The following is a 21,027-nucleotide window of genomic DNA, read 5'->3' on the forward strand; positions in this document are numbered from 1 at the left end:
ACAAGATCAAAATACTTCTTTTGAGGAGCTGAACCCTGCCTTCTACAAAGATCATTTCAAAAGCCAAAGCTGGTCTGCTGTAACGAACTACCGTAAAACAGTCCAGCAGCACTACGACTGCGATTATCCTACAAGTGTTTAATGTTGAGGAGTGTTTTCCTTTCCATCGATGGGACAGAGGAAACGTGGGTGCAGACACAGACACCTCATACACATCATTCAATGAGGTAGAAGCAAACTAGTTCTTATCAGGTTGTTCGGGTCCAGCTTGTGTGGAAAGGAAAAAAACCAACCCATTACAATTGGTTGTAATCTGCATTTATAGCACAGTTCCAAATATGTAATTTTTAAAAAATTTTTGTCCAACATGGAAATCATTTACAAACCCACACAATCTACTGGCCCACCTATATTTCTCAAGTCCTCTGCTTTAGTCATCTTACAGTTTGAGTCCTCTCATGAAAGAAGTGCATGAAATGTTACTAAGAATGGCTCCACAGCATTATTTTCATGTTTACAAAAACGGTTAAAAAGCAAACAGCATTTGATTTCAGTAAACTTGGTGGTCTAGCAGTATAGAAAAACCTTAGAAAGATTAGCGTAATCACCTTTTACCTCCTTTTTACACCGATTTTAAACTTCTCTCAGTAGAATCATACAAAGCACGACAACTACTCAGCAAGGGGATTTACAAGCTCCCAGGAGCTTTTAAAGTTTTGCTTCCAGCTTACTAAACTAAAACTGGATTCGCTTCTTCAGCTATTCTATTGTACTTACACTACAAGCAGGACTGACCGTTTAGTAAAGGAGAAATCCTTCAGATGAGAGTTCTACGCCAACAGCAAAACTTCCCTGCCATTCTACACTCCAGATGCTCAAGAGACAGCGTCGCAAACTACAGGCAGAAGCCCTTCACAACAAACCCTGAACTTTCAGTCACGTTTTAGCTCCTAGGCAAAGCGTAACAGTAAGGTATCAAAAATTAAGACGGGGGGAAAAGTGCTTGGCCAGATCATAGCTTTCTTCTGCTACGTTATCATCCAAGAATGTCCAGGTGTTCAGACAGGTCAGCCCTAAACCACATACACTTTCAGCACTATGCCACAAGAACCCGAACCCAAAGAGATACAAACACATCCAAAGGGCACACGTAACGCAAACAAGGTAACTTCCTTTACAACTTGCCAGCAAGCGCCGTGACAGCTGGTGTTAATTAACAAATACTAAGCACTTCATTGCTATAGCGCGCACCCACACCGTAAGTGCATTCCTAAGGCAGACATCGATAAAAGCTCACTTCAGCCTGTACGTGTTTACAGACAAACATTTAGTCCACCAGGAAGTTACCGGTGTGGCGCTCCCCTGAAACAATCCGTGAGCGCGCTCCGTGTCTGTCTGCAGCTGGAAGCAACACACCAGGTGATCCTTCTTCCGGACTTTCAGAATCCGTCTGTAGAGCATAAAACACGGGCGTGAGCATCGGTACAAATTCTCAACTCGTTTCTACGCAAAATGTTCCTGCTAAGCCAACTTGCACAGCATGGAATCACAAAAGCCTTTGATCAGCCCCTTGGAAAGGGCACGTCAAGACACAGTATATTGGAAAATCACAGCAGACTTGTGTGTTTTCAGATCTTAGGCAAAAACCTCACAACTCATCTAAACTAGTCTGTCACGCTGGCAAACTGCACAGCCGCAAGGGAGAATTAACACGGTAACTCGAGCTGTGGGTTGCCAACCCGTAACTGCAGGTCTGGGGGGGACCCAACTTTCGGACTGAACTGGTACCCGATACTCAAATTTGTGCTGACGTTCCCCAGGCACACGTCCTGCAGTGGGGAGCGAACACATTGCTACTCCCAGTTGCAAGGGTTGAACAAAGACGAGCAAGACAAAGCTTACAGAAACCAAGGCTACAAAAAAAAAAAACCCAAAACAACCCAGCAGCGTTTTAGCCTTGTATTTTTAAGAAGCGGGTGGGGAAGAGTTCCTTCTTCCTCACAAGAGAAGTCAGAGGGCGTAAGCTACAGACTCTGCCCGCTTTCTTCTAACCCATTCCCACAGACAGGAAGAACTAAAAGGGCAAACACAGCCAGCACGTGTGGTATTTCTGTTGAACGCTACTCTCAAAAAGGGCCAAAACGGTAGAAAGGCTCTTTCCCAAAGCAGCTCATCATCTAGGCTGCAGACCCTAAGGGCAACCACTGAACACGTCAGCGGAATAGAGTTGTGTGGTGAAAAAGCAACAATCCCGCCAGCCCCGCTGAGAAGCTCAGACTATTTTAAGCAGCAAGAAACTTCACTGCCGCAATACTGTACCAGAAACCCAACTCCAAGGGCCAGCTGCCATGAGACCCAAATCATTAGCTCGACCTACCTTCACCCCAAGCCTCGCTGAACAGCTAGCACACAGCACAAGTATTTCAAGGGCCCCCAGTTACAAACATACAGCAGAACCAGGAGAAGGGGAAATAAGCCTCAGCCGCGGCAGGGCCCAAGCTCCGAGTGCTTCTGGATCTCGCTCCCCACCCCCGCCCCACTGGGAACCCCGGTGTCCTTCACGGGAAATACCTCAGAATCCCAGGGAGATTCAGCACCTTCCTCTTCCTCTGCTCCCACCGCAGTCAGGGCACCTACAAAGGCAGTAAGAGGTGAGACACTGAGCCCTTCTATTTCACTCTGCTTTTCCCCATCACCCCTGCGCCCAAAAGATGCACAGCGGTTCTGTTGCTGAGGACAAACTAAGCAGTGAGTGTTGAATTCAAGGGTTTCTTCACACCCAGCACACAACAGACCACGGTACTTCCTTTGGATCGCCACCTCTCTTGCCTCCTCTCCAGCAGGAGATGGCTATGCACAAAGCTTTGCTGCTAGAGAGGGACGCAACATTCTTCGCACAAGAAAAGCGAGCAAGACAGGAAGAAAATCCGGAACATCATAAAAATACAAAAGGGTCTACTATTGATGAATCACAGGGCCAGCCTCGCTTTTGGCATTTTCTCCTGTAGGCGACTCCTTTTACAAACTTTCATTGTCTACGTGCTACTCCTAGAAGCCTCTCCACCCACGTACAGCAGCGGGTGGTCAGTCGGTCAGACAGACGGGGCTGCTCCTACTCTCCTTCCATGAAGGTACGCTTACCAGACTTCTTCTGTCACTTCACCAATGTTCACTCAGGTCACAAACAGAAAAATGCAGGCAGCTTCCTACCATGCAATTTGATACGCGCCATCACTCCCATCATGTAACATGGACACCACAATTTTGCTTAGAAGATAAGACTTAGATGTGGATGCAGGAGAGCTGTGACACCTCCCCTGTGCACAGCACAGGCTGAATGACCAGCTTTTCTGGTCAACTGTATCTGCCTGAAAGCTGGATAAAAGCAGACCTGCGAGCACCCAGGGTTTTGTTTTGTACGGGCCTTCTAAGGATGCAAGTCACATTCTCTGTTCAGAGTACGTAGGTGTCTTCGTCTTCTGGATTCTGTTTCAGAGTGCAGTCACTTCAAAATTAGGCGCCATGCTGCTAGAATGAAAAGCAACCCTTAACTCCTCTTCAGCCTTGCCCGTCACGGTCAACAGGAAGGTGTTCAGCAGCAGCTATTTGAGCCTGAAGTCTCCCTTTTTAGGTAAGATTTTAACAACATTGGAGCCCCTAAGAATCCTTTTCCACAGGGTTTAATCAATCTTGACATTTCTGTATGATGGGTACAGAACAAGGAAGAAGCAGGAAAGATGAAAGGCTACAGTGTTCTTCTATCTGCAAAATTCCAGTTCTCATCGTGTCGGTAACTCTAGTCAGTTAATTATTTTTCCAACCACTGGAAAAATAACTCAAAAACATAAACTAAAAAGATAAGGACTTCTCCCATTAGCTGTTGCAAGTAAAATTTCTTCTTTCCTTGGAGCAGTAATTCACGAGTCTATTTTCTGCCAACACTGGCTTCTATTGGCTTCTGTCAACACTGTGAAAGAGGAGGACTCCTCACTGTCAAGAGTTCTTCACTTTTAGCACAGGGAGAAAGTCTTAGTTAAAACACTGGCAGAACCCTACTCCAAGGCTTCTGAAGAGCCCACCATTCAAAAAAACGTATATAAAAAATTCACAGGGTAAACCAGATTCCAGTATTTTTGCCTGTCATTTATTGCTACCATGCATTTTTATTAACGGATGCCTGCAGTGCAGCGCATACAAAAAGATGCAAATCCCCCACCTTTTACTCTGGTCTGCTCTCTAGCTAGCATTGAAAAATGACTTCTGGTCATCTTAGTTCTTTCCAATTAGTCCTCACCTCTCCACTCTATTCTGAGACTTCCCTCCTCATAAATTGTCTTACATAATGACTTTTGGCAGATTGCAGTGGACAGCAGCTACTCTTCTATGCAGAAAACACGAGAACACCACTACTTTGCCTCAAAAATAGATTTTAAGGATGTATTACTATGCAACAGTAACAAAGTAAATAGGATGGGAAATTCCAGCTCTCACTGAACATTTAATTGTGAAAGATACTGTACCTGTTCTCCAGATTTATGAAATCAAGTTGTCAAGGATGGCATTTCAACCCTTTTAGAGTCAGAAATATTTGCGCTGCAGGAATCATGATGCTTTGCTGAAGCAACCTAAATTCCTTAAACCCAAATCCAAACATAAACTGTTTGAAAGAAAGAAATTTTTACATCTACACCTACTTCTTAGCACCCGACCTTCAAGGTAACATATGGCTAAAAACCAGCATGACGCAGGTGAATAAAGCCACACAGGAAAAACAGCCGACATGAAATGAGCCACGAAAAGGCAACCTTTCTGTGTTTGTAATATCGTAACATACTGGTCCGTTGTGGGGCTACACTTCACGTTACCGTGGAATACAGACATAACCAAAACTCAAGTTTTAACCGAACAACCTCTAACAAGTATTTGTGTGTCTTACCAGAACACTGTCACTGCAAAATAAAGGGCAAGAGAGGACCTGTTGCTTACCCATTGCAAATACAGGAGAGGGAGAAGAGCGAGAGGAGAAGGAGGAAGATACATCTCCTAGAGAGAAGTTTCATCTCTATTATTGTCAAAAGAACAACAATACTGGTTTTTTTCTTCGCCTAAAGCAAAGATGCCAAAGAACTTGTAACTTCTAAGTATAGAACACAAATAGTTCCAAGTCCGCTTACTTTTCTGCATATCTGTTCACCTCTCTCTGGTTTATATTGTCAATAGACAGTTGTAGAAACTCTAAAACCTGAATGGCAAATTGTTTCTCATCCGATTAACAAGTGTGATTAATACAAAATACAACACAAATTATCAGCTATACAAATCAATAAACCTCAGAACAAAGAAACAAAAAAACCCCATTAAGGTTACATATCCTCTCTCCAATACATAGCCGACCAGCTAGCCGCCTCAACTTTAGCCTTGTTTCCAAAGAAAAAAGAATTCCTGACAACACGCTGACACTAATTTCCTCCCATCTTGTCTCTCTTCCTCACCTCCCTCCCCTGCCTCTGAGCCTGCTGGTCATTTTCCATGAAACAAGAGAGGGAAGCCTCAGAGGAACGTGTTTGTACATGTTTCAAAACAACTGCCAGGCAGGTAGAGATAAAGCCAGGCAAGTAATATTTCCTGAAAACTACAGCTACGGCACGAGCCCAAGAATTACCCTTTGTGGCTCACGGGCAGCTCCTGGACAGCCTAGCCTACAGATCCCTAGCCTGGAATCAGCCACAGCACATGCTCAAAGGACCAAGACAATCAGGAGGGGGGGGGGGGGGGTGTGAGCCACGGAAAGAAAAGCAGACTTCAGGACTGCCTGAAAAGGGGAGATGACAGCAAGTACGGTGTAGGAAGCGTACATCACGGAAGGGTATGGACAGTGCTGAACAGCAGACTAGAGGAGGGAGCAAACACATACACCGAGGATTATTTCAGTACACCTTCTGCTCCCGGGATGCCTTGCTAGAGCCATTCATTTCGTATTAGAAAGAAAATTGCAAGTACAATGGGTCTGTTCATAAAAGAACACTACAAAGAGATTGTTATGAACACCTTCAATATCTTCTGCGTGTCCTAAACCAAATTCCTCCAACAGATCCGCAAAACAAATCAATCAGATGCTTTATTAAATACTCCCATCTAGAAAGATTACAAAGCTAAACCCAGAACTACATGCCGTGAACATTACCTGATTTCTGCTGCATTTTTTTAGGAGAGGTTTCATTCATTTCCAAAACAGATTCAGGGGTCTTCAGCTATGAAAGACAATCCAATGACAAAAAAAAAAAAAAAAAAAAAAAAAAAAAAAAAAAATTCAGACTTGAAGTAACTACATAATATTTAACGAGCAGGACAAGTAGTCAGTCTGACACGAACAAATACTTACCTGGGAATTGTCGGGGTTCTCCAAAATGCCTGGAGGTAAAAAATGTTTTGGAAAGTGTTATTTCATTTAATTGAAGGCACCTTTCACTCCATTCAACATCAGCAGTTTCTACAACTAAGTATTACTCGCAAGCTTTATTCCATCGAGACTGCGATACTTAACATTCAATCTACTTCAACATCCAGCATTTGTATCAGTATACAAGAAATGGACAATGCACGCTTCCCATCGTGCGCCTTGGATTTAAGAAACAATACTCACAGAACCAGGACAAGCCATAGGAAGCAGTAAGGACATGCTTGTTAGCACAACAAGATCAAAATACTTCTTTTGAGGAGCTGAACCCTGCCTTCTACAAAGATCATTTCAAAAGCCAAAGCTGGTCTGCTGTAACGAACTACCGTAAAACAGTCCAGCAGCACTACGACTGCGATTATCCTACAAGTGTTTAATGTTGAGGAGTGTTTTCCTTTCCATCGATGGGACAGAGGAAACGTGGGTGCAGACACAGACACCTCATACACATCATTCAATGAGGTAGAAGCAAACTAGTTCTTATCAGGTTGTTCGGGTCCAGCTTGTGTGGAAAGGAAAAAAACCAACCCATTACAATTGGTTGTAATCTGCATTTATAGCACAGTTCCAAATATGTAATTTTTAAAAAATTTTTGTCCAACATGGAAATCATTTACAAACCCACACAATCTACTGGCCCACCTATATTTCTCAAGTCCTCTGCTTTAGTCATCTTACAGTTTGAGTCCTCTCATGAAAGAAGTGCATGAAATGTTACTAAGAATGGCTCCACAGCATTATTTTCATGTTTACAAAAACGGTTAAAAAGCAAACAGCATTTGATTTCAGTAAACTTGGTGGTCTAGCAGTATAGAAAAACCTTAGAAAGATTAGCGTAATCACCTTTTACCTCCTTTTTACACCGATTTTAAACTTCTCTCAGTAGAATCATACAAAGCACGACAACTACTCAGCAAGGGGATTTACAAGCTCCCAGGAGCTTTTAAAGTTTTGCTTCCAGCTTACTAAACTAAAACTGGATTCGCTTCTTCAGCTATTCTATTGTACTTACACTACAAGCAGGACTGACCGTTTAGTAAAGGAGAAATCCTTCAGATGAGAGTTCTACGCCAACAGCAAAACTTCCCTGCCATTCTACACTCCAGATGCTCAAGAGACAGCGTCGCAAACTACAGGCAGAAGCCCTTCACAACAAACCCTGAACTTTCAGTCACGTTTTAGCTCCTAGGCAAAGCGTAACAGTAAGGTATCAAAAATTAAGACGGGGGGAAAAGTGCTTGGCCAGATCATAGCTTTCTTCTGCTACGTTATCATCCAAGAATGTCCAGGTGTTCAGACAGGTCAGCCCTAAACCACATACACTTTCAGCACTATGCCACAAGAACCCGAACCCAAAGAGATACAAACACATCCAAAGGGCACACGTAACGCAAACAAGGTAACTTCCTTTACAACTTGCCGGCAAGCGCCGTGACAGCTGGTGTTAATTAACAAATACTAAGCACTTCATTGCTATAGCGCGCACCCACACCGTAAGTGCATTCCTAAGGCAGACATCGATAAAAGCTCACTTCAGCCTGTACGTGTTTACAGACAAACATTTAGTCCACCAGGAAGTTACCGGTGTGGCGCTCCCCTGAAACAATCCGTGAGCGCGCTCCGTGTCTGTCTGCAGCTGGAAGCAACACACCAGGTGATCCTTCTTCCGGACTTTCAGAATCCGTCTGTAGAGCATAAAACACGGGCGTGAGCATCGGTACAAATTCTCAACTCATTTCTACGCAAAATGTTCCTGCTAAGCCAACTTGCACAGCATGGAATCACAAAAGCCTTTGATCAGCCCCTTGGAAAGGGCACGTCAAGACACAGTATATTGGAAAATCACAGCAGACTTGAGTGTTTTCAGATCTTAGGCAAAAACCTCACAACTCATCTAAACTAGTCTGTCACGCTGGCAAACTGCACAGCCGCAAGGGAGAATTAACACGGTAACTCGAGCTGTGGGTTGCCAACCCGTAACTGCAGGTCTGGGGGGGACCCAACTTTCGGACTGAACTGGTACCCGATACTCAAATTTGTGCTGACGTTCCCCAGGCACACGTCCTGCAGTGGGGAGCGAACACATTGCTACTCCCAGTTGCAAGGGTTGAACAAAGACGAGCAAGACAAAGCTTACAGAAACCAAGGCTACAAAAAAAAAAAAACCCAAAACAACCCAGCAGCGTTTTAGCCTTGTATTTTTAAGAAGCGGGTGGGGAAGAGTTCCTTCTTCCTCACAAGAGAAGTCAGAGGGCGTAAGCTACAGACTCTGCCCGCTTTCTTCTAACCCATTCCCACAGACAGGAAGAACTAAAAGGGCAAACACAGCCAGCACGTGTGGTATTTCTGTTGAACGCTACTCTCAAAAAGGGCCAAAACGGTAGAAAGGCTCTTTCCCAAAGCAGCTCATCATCTAGGCTGCAGACCCTAAGGGCAACCACTGAACACGTCAGCGGAATAGAGTTGTGTGGTGAAAAAGCAACAATCCCGCCAGCCCCGCTGAGAAGCTCAGACTATTTTAAGCAGCAAGAAACTTCACTGCCGCAATACTGTACCAGAAACCCAACTCCAAGGGCCAGCTGCCATGAGACCCAAATCATTAGCTCGACCTACCTTCACCCCAAGCCTCGCTGAACAGCTAGCACACAGCACAAGTATTTCAAGGGCCCCCAGTTACAAACATACAGCAGAACCAGGAGAAGGGGAAATAAGCCTCAGCCGCGGCAGGGCCCAAGCTCCGAGTGCTTCTGGATCTCGCTCCCCACCCCCGCCCCACTGGGAACCCCGGTGTCCTTCACGGGAAATACCTCAGAATCCCAGGGAGATTCAGCACCTTCCTCTTCCTCTGCTCCCACCGCAGTCAGGGCACCTACAAAGGCAGTAAGAGGTGAGACACTGAGCCCTTCTATTTCACTCTGCTTTTCCCCATCACCCCTGCGCCCAAAAGATGCACAGCGGTTCTGTTGCTGAGGACAAACTAAGCAGTGAGTGTTGAATTCAAGGGTTTCTTCACACCCAGCACACAACAGACCACGGTACTTCCTTTGGATCGCCACCTCTCTTGCCTCCTCTCCAGCAGGAGATGGCTATGCACAAAGCTTTGCTGCTAGAGAGGGACGCAACATTCTTCGCACAAGAAAAGCGAGCAAGACAGGAAGAAAATCCGGAACATCATAAAAATACAAAAGGGTCTACTATTGATGAATCACAGGGCCAGCCTCGCTTTTGGCATTTTCTCCTGTAGGCGACTCCTTTTACAAACTTTCATTGTCTACGTGCTACTCCTAGAAGCCTCTCCACCCACGTACAGCAGCGGGTGGTCAGTCGGTCAGACAGACGGGGCTGCTCCTACTCTCCTTCCATGAAGGTACGCTTACCAGACTTCTTCTGTCACTTCACCAATGTTCACTCAGGTCACAAACAGAAAAATGCAGGCAGCTTCCTACCATGCAATTTGATACGCGCCATCACTCCCATCATGTAACATGGACACCACAATTTTGCTTAGAAGATAAGACTTAGATGTGGATGCAGGAGAGCTGTGACACCTCCCCTGTGCACAGCACAGGCTGAATGACCAGCTTTTCTGGTCAACTGTATCTGCCTGAAAGCTGGATAAAAGCAGACCTGCGAGCACCCAGGGTTTTGTTTTGTACGGGCCTTCTAAGGATGCAAGTCACATTCTCTGTTCAGAGTACGTAGGTGTCTTCGTCTTCTGGATTCTGTTTCAGAGTGCAGTCACTTCAAAATTAGGCGCCATGCTGCTAGAATGAAAAGCAACCCTTAACTCCTCTTCAGCCTTGCCCGTCACGGTCAACAGGAAGGTGTTCAGCAGCAGCTATTTGAGCCTGAAGTCTCCCTTTTTAGGTAAGATTTTAACAACATTGGAGCCCCTAAGAATCCTTTTCCACAGGGTTTAATCAATCTTGACATTTCTGTATGATGGGTACAGAACAAGGAAGAAGCAGGAAAGATGAAAGGCTACAGTGTTCTTCTATCTGCAAAATTCCAGTTCTCATCGTGTCGGTAACTCTAGTCAGTTAATTATTTTTCCAACCACTGGAAAAATAACTCAAAAACATAAACTAAAAAGATAAGGACTTCTCCCATTAGCTGTTGCAAGTAAAATTTCTTCTTTCCTTGGAGCAGTAATTCACGAGTCTATTTTCTGCCAACACTGGCTTCTATTGGCTTCTGTCAACACTGTGAAAGAGGAGGACTCCTCACTGTCAAGAGTTCTTCACTTTTAGCACAGGGAGAAAGTCTTAGTTAAAACACTGGCAGAACCCTACTCCAAGGCTTCTGAAGAGCCCACCATTCAAAAAAACGTATATAAAAAATTCACAGGGTAAACCAGATTCCAGTATTTTTGCCTGTCATTTATTGCTACCATGCATTTTTATTAACGGATGCCTGCAGTGCAGCGCATACAAAAAGATGCAAATCCCCCACCTTTTACTCTGGTCTGCTCTCTAGCTAGCATTGAAAAATGACTTCTGGTCATCTTAGTTCTTTCCAATTAGTCCTCACCTCTCCACTCTATTCTGAGACTTCCCTCCTCATAAATTGTCTTACATAATGACTTTTGGCAGATTGCAGTGGACAGCAGCTACTCTTCTATGCAGAAAACACGAGAACACCACTACTTTGCCTCAAAAATAGATTTTAAGGATGTATTACTATGCAACAGTAACAAAGTAAATAGGATGGGAAATTCCAGCTCTCACTGAACATTTAATTGTGAAAGATACTGTACCTGTTCTCCAGATTTATGAAATCAAGTTGTCAAGGATGGCATTTCAACCCTTTTAGAGTCAGAAATATTTGCGCTGCAGGAATCATGATGCTTTGCTGAAGCAACCTAAATTCCTTAAACCCAAATCCAAACATAAACTGTTTGAAAGAAAGAAATTTTTACATCTACACCTACTTCTTAGCACCCGACCTTCAAGGTAACATATGGCTAAAAACCAGCATGACGCAGGTGAATAAAGCCACACAGGAAAAACAGCCGACATGAAATGAGCCACGAAAAGGCAACCTTTCTGTGTTTGTAATATCGTAACATACTGGTCCGTTGTGGGGCTACACTTCACGTTACCGTGGAATACAGACATAACCAAAACTCAAGTTTTAACCGAACAACCTCTAACAAGTATTTGTGTGTCTTACCAGAACACTGTCACTGCAAAATAAAGGGCAAGAGAGGACCTGTTGCTTACCCATTGCAAATACAGGAGAGGGAGAAGAGCGAGAGGAGAAGGAGGAAGATACATCTCCTAGAGAGAAGTTTCATCTCTATTATTGTCAAAAGAACAACAATACTGGTTTTTTTCTTCGCCTAAAGCAAAGATGCCAAAGAACTTGTAACTTCTAAGTATAGAACACAAATAGTTCCAAGTCCGCTTACTTTTCTGCATATCTGTTCACCTCTCTCTGGTTTATATTGTCAATAGACAGTTGTAGAAACTCTAAAACCTGAATGGCAAATTGTTTCTCATCCGATTAACAAGTGTGATTAATACAAAATACAACACAAATTATCAACTATACAAATCAATAAACCTCAGAACAAAGAAACAAAAAAACCCCATTAAGGTTACATATCCTCTCTCCAATACATAGCCGACCAGCTAGCCGCCTCAACTTTAGCCTTGTTTCCAAAGAAAAAAGAATTCCTGACAACACGCTGACACTAATTTCCTCCCATCTTGTCTCTCTTCCTCACCTCCCTCCCCTGCCTCTGAGCCTGCTGGTCATTTTCCATGAAACAAGAGAGGGAAGCCTCAGAGGAACGTGTTTGTACATGTTTCAAAACAACTGCCAGGCAGGTAGAGATAAAGCCAGGCAAGTAATATTTCCTGAAAACTACAGCTACGGCACGAGCCCAAGAATTACCCTTTGTGGCTCACGGGCAGCTCCTGGACAGCCTAGCCTACAGATCCCTAGCCTGGAATCAGCCACAGCACATGCTCAAAGGACCAAGACAATCAGGAGGGGGGGGGGGGGGGGTGTGAGCCACGGAAAGAAAAGCAGACTTCAGGACTGCCTGAAAAGGGGAGATGACAGCAAGTACGGTGTAGGAAGCGTACATCACGGAAGGGTATGGACAGTGCTGAACAGCAGACTAGAGGAGGGAGCAAACACATACACCGAGGATTATTTCAGTACACCTTCTGCTCCCGGGATGCCTTGCTAGAGCCATTCATTTCGTATTAGAAAGAAAATTGCAAGTACAATGGGTCTGTTCATAAAAGAACACTACAAAGAGATTGTTATGAACACCTTCAATATCTTCTGCGTGTCCTAAACCAAATTCCTCCAACAGATCCGCAAAACAAATCAATCAGATGCTTTATTAAATACTCCCATCTAGAAAGATTACAAAGCTAAACCCAGAACTACATGCCGTGAACATTACCTGATTTCTGCTGCATTTTTTTAGGAGAGGTTTCATTCATTTCCAAAACAGATTCAGGGGTCTTCAGCTATGAAAGACAATCCAATGACAAAAAAAAAAAAAAAAAAAAAAAAAAAAAAAAATTCAGACTTGAAGTAACTACATAATATTTAACGAGCAGGACAAGTAGTCAGTCTGACACGAACAAATACTTACCTGGGAATTGTCGGGGTTCTCCAAAATGCCTGGAGGTAAAAAATGTTTTGGAAAGTGTTATTTCATTTAATTGAAGGCACCTTTCACTCCATTCAACATCAGCAGTTTCTACAACTAAGTATTACTCGCAAGCTTTATTCCATCGAGACTGCGATACTTAACATTCAATCTACTTCAACATCCAGCATTTGTATCAGTATACAAGAAATGGACAATGCATGCTTCCCATCGTGCGCCTTGGATTTAAGAAACAATACTCACAGAACCAGGACAAGCCATAGGAAGCAGTAAGGACATGCTTGTTAGCACAACAAGATCAAAATACTTCTTTTGAGGAGCTGAACCCTGCCTTCTACAAAGATCATTTCAAAAGCCAAAGCTGGTCTGCTGTAACGAACTACCGTAAAACAGTCCAGCAGCACTACGACTGCGATTATCCTACAAGTGTTTAATGTTGAGGAGTGTTTTCCTTTCCATCGATGGGACAGAGGAAACGTGGGTGCAGACACAGACACCTCATACACATCATTCAATGAGGTAGAAGCAAACTAGTTCTTATCAGGTTGTTCGGGTCCAGCTTGTGTGGAAAGGAAAAAAACCAACCCATTACAATTGGTTGTAATCTGCATTTATAGCACAGTTCCAAATATGTAATTTTTAAAAAATTTTTGTCCAACATGGAAATCATTTACAAACCCACACAATCTACTGGCCCACCTATATTTCTCAAGTCCTCTGCTTTAGTCATCTTACAGTTTGAGTCCTCTCATGAAAGAAGTGCATGAAATGTTACTAAGAATGGCTCCACAGCATTATTTTCATGTTTACAAAAACGGTTAAAAAGCAAACAGCATTTGATTTCAGTAAACTTGGTGGTCTAGCAGTATAGAAAAACCTTAGAAAGATTAGCGTAATCACCTTTTACCTCCTTTTTACACCGATTTTAAACTTCTCTCAGTAGAATCATACAAAGCACGACAACTACTCAGCAAGGGGATTTACAAGCTCCCAGGAGCTTTTAAAGTTTTGCTTCCAGCTTACTAAACTAAAACTGGATTCGCTTCTTCAGCTATTCTATTGTACTTACACTACAAGCAGGACTGACCGTTTAGTAAAGGAGAAATCCTTCAGATGAGAGTTCTACGCCAACAGCAAAACTTCCCTGCCATTCTACACTCCAGATGCTCAAGAGACAGCGTCGCAAACTACAGGCAGAAGCCCTTCACAACAAACCCTGAACTTTCAGTCACGTTTTAGCTCCTAGGCAAAGCGTAACAGTAAGGTATCAAAAATTAAGACGGGGGGAAAAGTGCTTGGCCAGATCATAGCTTTCTTCTGCTACGTTATCATCCAAGAATGTCCAGGTGTTCAGACAGGTCAGCCCTAAACCACATACACTTTCAGCACTATGCCACAAGAACCCGAACCCAAAGAGATACAAACACATCCAAAGGGCACACGTAACGCAAACAAGGTAACTTCCTTTACAACTTGCCAGCAAGCGCCGTGACAGCTGGTGTTAATTAACAAATACTAAGCACTTCATTGCTATAGCGCGCACCCACACCGTAAGTGCATTCCTAAGGCAGACATCGATAAAAGCTCACTTCAGCCTGTACGTGTTTACAGACAAACATTTAGTCCACCAGGAAGTTACCGGTGTGGCGCTCCCCTGAAACAATCCGTGAGCGCGCTCCGTGTCTGTCTGCAGCTGGAAGCAACACACCAGGTGATCCTTCTTCCGGACTTTCAGAATCCGTCTGTAGAGCATAAAACACGGGCGTGAGCATCGGTACAAATTCTCAACTCATTTCTACGCAAAATGTTCCTGCTAAGCCAACTTGCACAGCATGGAATCACAAAAGCCTTTGATCAGCCCCTTGGAAAGGGCACGTCAAGACACAGTATATTGGAAAATCACAGCAGACTTGTGTGTTTTCAGATCTTAGGCAAAAACCTCACAACTCATCTAAACTAGTCTGTCACGCTGGCAAACTGCACAGCCGCAAGGGAGAATTAACACGGTAACTCGAGCTGTGGGTTGCCAACCCGTAACTGCAGGTCTGGGGGGGACCCAACTTTCGGACTGAACTGGTACCCGATACTCAAATTTGTGCTGACGTTCCCCAGGCACACGTCCTGCAGTGGGGAGCGAACACATTGCTACTCCCAGTTGCAAGGGTTGAACAAAGACGAGCAAGACAAAGCTTACAGAAACCAAGGCTACAAAAAAAACCCAAAACAACCCAGCAGCGTTTTAGCCTTGTATTTTTAAGAAGCGGGTGGGGAAGAGTTCCTTCTTCCTCACAAGAGAAGTCAGAGGGCGTAAGCTACAGACTCTGCCCGCTTTCTTCTAACCCATTCCCACAGACAGGAAGAACTAAAAGGGCAAACACAGCCAGCACGTGTGGTATTTCTGTTGAACGCTACTCTCAAAAAGGGCCAAAACGGTAGAAAGGCTCTTTCCCAAAGCAGCTCATCATCTAGGCTGCAGACCCTAAGGGCAACCACTGAACACGTCAGCGGAATAGAGTTGTGTGGTGAAAAAGCAACAATCCCGCCAGCCCCGCTGAGAAGCTCAGACTATTTTAAGCAGCAAGAAACTTCACTGCCGCAATACTGTACCAGAAACCCAACTCCAAGGGCCAGCTGCCATGAGACCCAAATCATTAGCTCGACCTACCTTCATCCCAAGCCTCGCTGAACAGCTAGCACACAGCACAAGTATTTCAAGGGCCCCCAGTTACAAACATACAGCAGAACCAGGAGAAGGGGAAATAAGCCTCAGCCGCGGCAGGGCCCAAGCTCCGAGTGCTTCTGGATCTCGCTCCCCACCCCCGCCCCACTGGGAACCCCGGTGTCCTTCACGGGAAATACCTCAGAATCCCAGGGAGATTCAGCATCTTCCTCTTCCTCTGCTCCCACCGCAGTCAGGGCACCTACAAAGGCAGTAAGAGGTGAGACACTGAGCCCTTCTATTTCACTCTGCTTTTCCCCAGCACCCCTGCACCCAAAAGATGCACAGCGGCTCTGTTGCTGAGGACAAACTAAGGAGTGAGTGTTGAATTCAAGGGTTTCTTCACACCCAGCACACAACATCATGGTACTTCCTTTGGATTGCCACCTCTCCAGCAGAAGATGGCTATGCACAACAGCTGACACAGCTACAAGCAGCACTGAAGACGTGTTTGGGTCACACTCAGGAAAAGGCTCCAGCACGCTGCAGCCCTGTGGCATACAGAGTTTAGGTCACCTGTTCTCCAGTCCACAGCTCCAGAAATTGCCACTGACTACCACCATCCACTGTACAAGAAGTACCATAGAAACACCACCCGACACATCTTCACGCTAAAATCACCAAGAAACAATGCTCCTTTTGTAGCACTACCAGAAAAGACCTTCCTTGACTAGCAGTTTTTACCCTGCACCTTCCCAGAAGGTAGACACCTAAGCATTGCCATTGAAAGGAGGAGAGGCTCACAGCCCAAAATCTCACCCCAAACACACAACTTGTCTCTATCTCAGGGGGCTAACATCCGAATCTCTTCTCTACTAGGCACACGCAAGGCTCAGTCTCAGTAGGTTCCTGGCCAGATTAAACTATCTTCATTTCTCTCTTTTAAGCTAGTCCGTTAGGTAAAACTGATTCAGGATTCGCTCTTGTGGAGACATGCACACAAAAAATGGGAAAGGAGCTAGAGACCAGTGAGGGCACCCGTCCTAGCAGAGGGGAACTGCTGGTTCCAGCCTCAGCTAGGACTACTCACACTGTGCCAAATGCAGGCTTATGGTAAAATGCACCGACAGAAGAGCATGTATAGGCACAACACCTGGAATAGAGCAGGTTCTGCCAGGCCCGCTCTGTAGCATTTGATCAGCAGCTACACACGCTCTGGTAACATCTACCACACCACTCTACTCTCTGGAGACAGACAGTGGAAAGTGTGCCTTCTCCTCCTGCTCCAAGACCTGAGGTGAGTACCAGAGTGCTCAGCCCTGACTGACATGGCAATGCTTTCAAGCACACTCAAGCGTGGCACTGGAGAGACTTTCTACGTTTTAAAACTGGACAAGGTGAGGCACTGGAACAGAACAGCTTTCTCTCAGATCGACTCAAATCTTTCCCAGGCTTCAGCCAAGAGCAATCACAACTTTTCAGTCTGACAGTACGGGCCAGAAAGGGGAATACCACTGTCACACCCAAGACTCTCTAATCCTCCTCTTTTTCAACTGTGCATTTTGTTCTGATCGCTTCAGGGAGAACACAGCAACAAAACCAAGAATGACACGTGCTCCATGTAGCATCATTTGGAATCCAAGGCCACAATTTGTTCTTCAGGAACGAACGAAAAGGAACAAAAGCTACTTTCCTCCTTGCCAATGCCCACTAGGGTTCACAGGCAAGGGAAAAACTTACTGTTTCAGAAGTCAATCACCATTTCAGTTCATTTACTGTGCATTAATATTTATAGAGGAAGAACTGGGATCAGTATTCACTAACTCACTTCTCTCACCAGTGTTGTCTTTGGAAGCACTGTGGACTTGATGGCTATCATTACAAATAGAGTTTTTCACACCCTCAACAACTGCAGTTTGTAGCCCTTCACCAGTGTCTTCCTTTTCCTGCTCCTTCTCCTCTTCTTCCTGTTCAGGTGATTTTTCCTAAAAGAGATTGACCAAACAGCTGGAAATAGCAGAAACAAGCACCTTCTTAGCCACCCATTGACAACTTTAAAAATGCTTCTCCTGTGTAAGACAACAGGGAAACTTTGTTGAGCTTTGTTTTACAAGGCCTTCAGTTTTTCCATGGGAATCTCTGAGGAGACAGCAATGACATTAGCCCTAAGTCATTAGCCCTGGCTCTGCAAAGCTCCAGAGAAGCAATTCTTCATGTCAGCCTAACTCTAGCTTTCATTTCAGTTACATTGTTTTGGAACATGCTCCTTTTCCTCTACTTTGCTCCAGGAAAATCACTAACTTCCTGCTCTCAATCTTACTCAAACTTTTTCGTTCCTCATTTTCAGCCATCACACCAGGCATTTTACTAAATGGCAATAAATCTTGACAGATAAAAACTGTACATACAACTGAGAAAAAAATTAATTTATTTCAGAAAAACTATACTGCCTATTTGTTTTCCTGCAAAACCACTGCAACCAATAAAAAAATATTGAAAATACTGCCCAATATTATTCTTATACCTAAGAAACTGCTTTGGTTAGGAGTAAAGGCATTTTCTATTATAAAAAAAGGATGATCAAAAGATGGATATACGTGAAATATCAACAGAAATCCAGTTTACCTTTTCGTTCTTACCTTTATTCCCCTTAGAAAATACCTTTGTGATTGAATCATCCTTATATAACTTACTTTGGTGCCTGAGTGAAATGCTGCTCTTACATTTTCTTCATGCCTATTCAAGCACAAGTGTTCACTTTCTTGTTTCGGTGCTTCACAGACTTTATTATCTACTTCACATTGCTCTTCTTCTGTATCTTCATCATCCACATGTTCAAGACAGACAGAGTTTGGTCTTTGACTTTCAAGCCTTGGGTTTTTTCCTGCTGACAAAGAACTATTATCACTTTCAAAGCCATTACTGAAGCTTGACTTTTTCTCCTTAAGACCACAACTATCTGAGAGAAGCCGAGGTGTCTCTTTTTTCCAGTTTGTCATCTTAGATTCTGCAAAAAGGGAGTCATCATTTCTGTGAAACTTCGCCTGAATCATGCTTTTCTTGTTCCAACTTTCTGGTTTATCTTGCAAATTATTTAGATTTTGACAGACAGTTTGCTTTGGTACTGACTTGCAAGATACTTCATTATTCACCGTCTTCGGAGACATGGCAGTTATGTCAAAACAACAAAAGGAGTTATGTAAATGGCAACAGGTATGTTACCAGATTAATGGAGTAATCTGGGAATGTCTGGAAAAGGAACCAAGTCAAGGATGGGCAGGATGGAGGAAGGACTTGGCCAGGGACAAAGGCTTAGGAGGGGATTAATACCTTCATTTTAACAGCATGACTTATTTTTTCTGAAATGCCTAAGTGCTGTGTTTTCAAAATGCTACTTTTCTCATTTACTATAGGAAAAGAATTGTTTAAAAAACTACTTAGCAAATCTACTTTTATATATTAGTATACTATGCAATCTTTTCCAAATAGCTTACTGTTTTTCCTGAACTGCTGGGAAACATTCATTAACAATGTCAAATTTGGCTTCTGCAGCTTCTGTAAATAAATGATTATTTTCTTTTAGAACACTAACGACAACAACAAATCCTTTGGTCACATCAAACCTTGAACACTAAATGTAATCAGGCTGTCCTTTTGATAGTGGTCAGGTGCTGGCTCCATCCTATACTTCTAACTACAAAAACACTCCTCACATATGCAATTCAGTGAGTATTTCACCCCCAAAATACCATGCAGGCACCCTTCTGAAAATTGTTTCCAAAACTATGGTTACATGCATAGCAGTTTTAAAAATCTGGGTTTAATATTTGTAGTACTTCAGTAAAATTCAGTTATATTTAAGATCGCAGCTTCTGGATGATTACTTGCAATTGTGCACAAGGGAAGTAACTGTTAAGAACCCTAGGTTTAATGCATTAATTAGTCCCTGCAAGTACACTTACCAGAATATCCTGAAATTTCAAAAACATGCCAAAAAATGCATAATTTATATTTAAATCAGTGCAAGAAAATGAAATCATGTTAAAACTAAACATGCTTGCACCTCCAGTATTACAGAGTAGGCTGAACTAGAACACTGGTTCCTCATTGCTGCAGAATCCCAGAGCAACAGAACAGATGTTCCAGACATCACTGCAGAAGTTAATAATTCTTCAGAACACTAGCAAAAAAAGCAGGCCTGAGAGCTTGTAGCTGACAAAAAGAATACTACCTAAGCATTCAAAAAAAAAGAAGAGGGAAAACATGCAGTGTGAGATTACGTGCAAGCACAGAATGCCATCTCAATAGAAGAAAAAACATGACCCATTTGAGTTACTCATCCACTGAGCACTCTTGAGTAACCTGATGAGGAGGAAAGGAGAACTAAGTGATGAAGGATTTCAGTACATCTTCGCTAAAAAGTGCCCTTTATCGGTTAGGATTCTATCTAAAAATTTACAGGAAACATTAACAGTGTTTGGGGAAGAACAGAACAGGTTATATTAGTAACTTATAAACTTAAAATCTGACTCAAATGACCAAGAACAAATAAAACTGTGGTGATTTATCTCGTCGCCTATTGCTCTTTTGCCTCAAACCACAAATCTGCTGCATGATCTGCCACAGCTACAAGGTCTTTTAGGAAAAACTCACAGCAGAAGAAAGGCTGGCAGGTCAGAGAGTGCTTCTAAGGAGAAAACAATATTGGCTAGAACTGTAGTTTCTTTCAATCCCCCAGAAAACTTGCCTTCAGATCACTTATTTCTATAGGACATTTACTGTAAATACACCATACCTTGGGAGTAAAATCGAGTTCTTCCTCAGAAGTATGCCAACTGACATCACTCCCCTCTTTCTCCAAGCTTCTTAAAAAGTAAAGCAAAATGAGTACTGTGTCTCTCCAGTCATTCCTCAGGTATGTGCTGGGTATGTTTAAAGTCTTACCTGATTGAGTCTCCTTGCGACAAGTCATCTATTGCTGTGCAAACACGAATTGACATGTTGAAATTAGATTTGGCATGCTAAAAATTAACCAGCACATACAAACATTTAACCTGGACAACTCTACATGTCATAACAGAATGAAACTTTGGGGAGTCAACTTAACGTAAGACAGCATGAATGAATGCATGCATTTCCAAACAACTGCTTTTTCAAGTCACACTGAATTGACAAAACAAAAAAGACCAGAGTTTTATCTCCTTTGAACTTTTATACCCAAAAGTTTAAGAACTACCTCTAAACTAAAAAAAGCCAGCATAGCATGAATATGCTGTG

The 21,027-nt window shown here is 43.4% G+C and overlaps 1 pseudogene across 1 annotated transcript in view; it reads right to left on the reverse strand.

The window, feature by feature from the left end:
- Positions 1 to 18,959, reverse strand: part of LOC308057349 (ankyrin repeat domain-containing protein 26-like) — a 45,775-nt pseudogene extending 26,816 nt beyond the window's left edge. The window contains exon 1 of the transcript in view: positions 18,390 to 18,959. The product of the transcript in view is annotated as an ankyrin repeat domain-containing protein 26-like (transcript). The remainder of the gene's footprint in view (positions 1 to 18,389) is intronic.
- Positions 18,960 to 21,027: the final 2,068 nt, after the last annotated feature.

Source organism: Falco punctatus (assembly GCF_963210335.1).
Source record: "Falco punctatus genome assembly, contig: scaffold_42, whole genome shotgun sequence".
Taxonomy (NCBI): Eukaryota; Metazoa; Chordata; class Aves; order Falconiformes; family Falconidae; genus Falco; species Falco punctatus.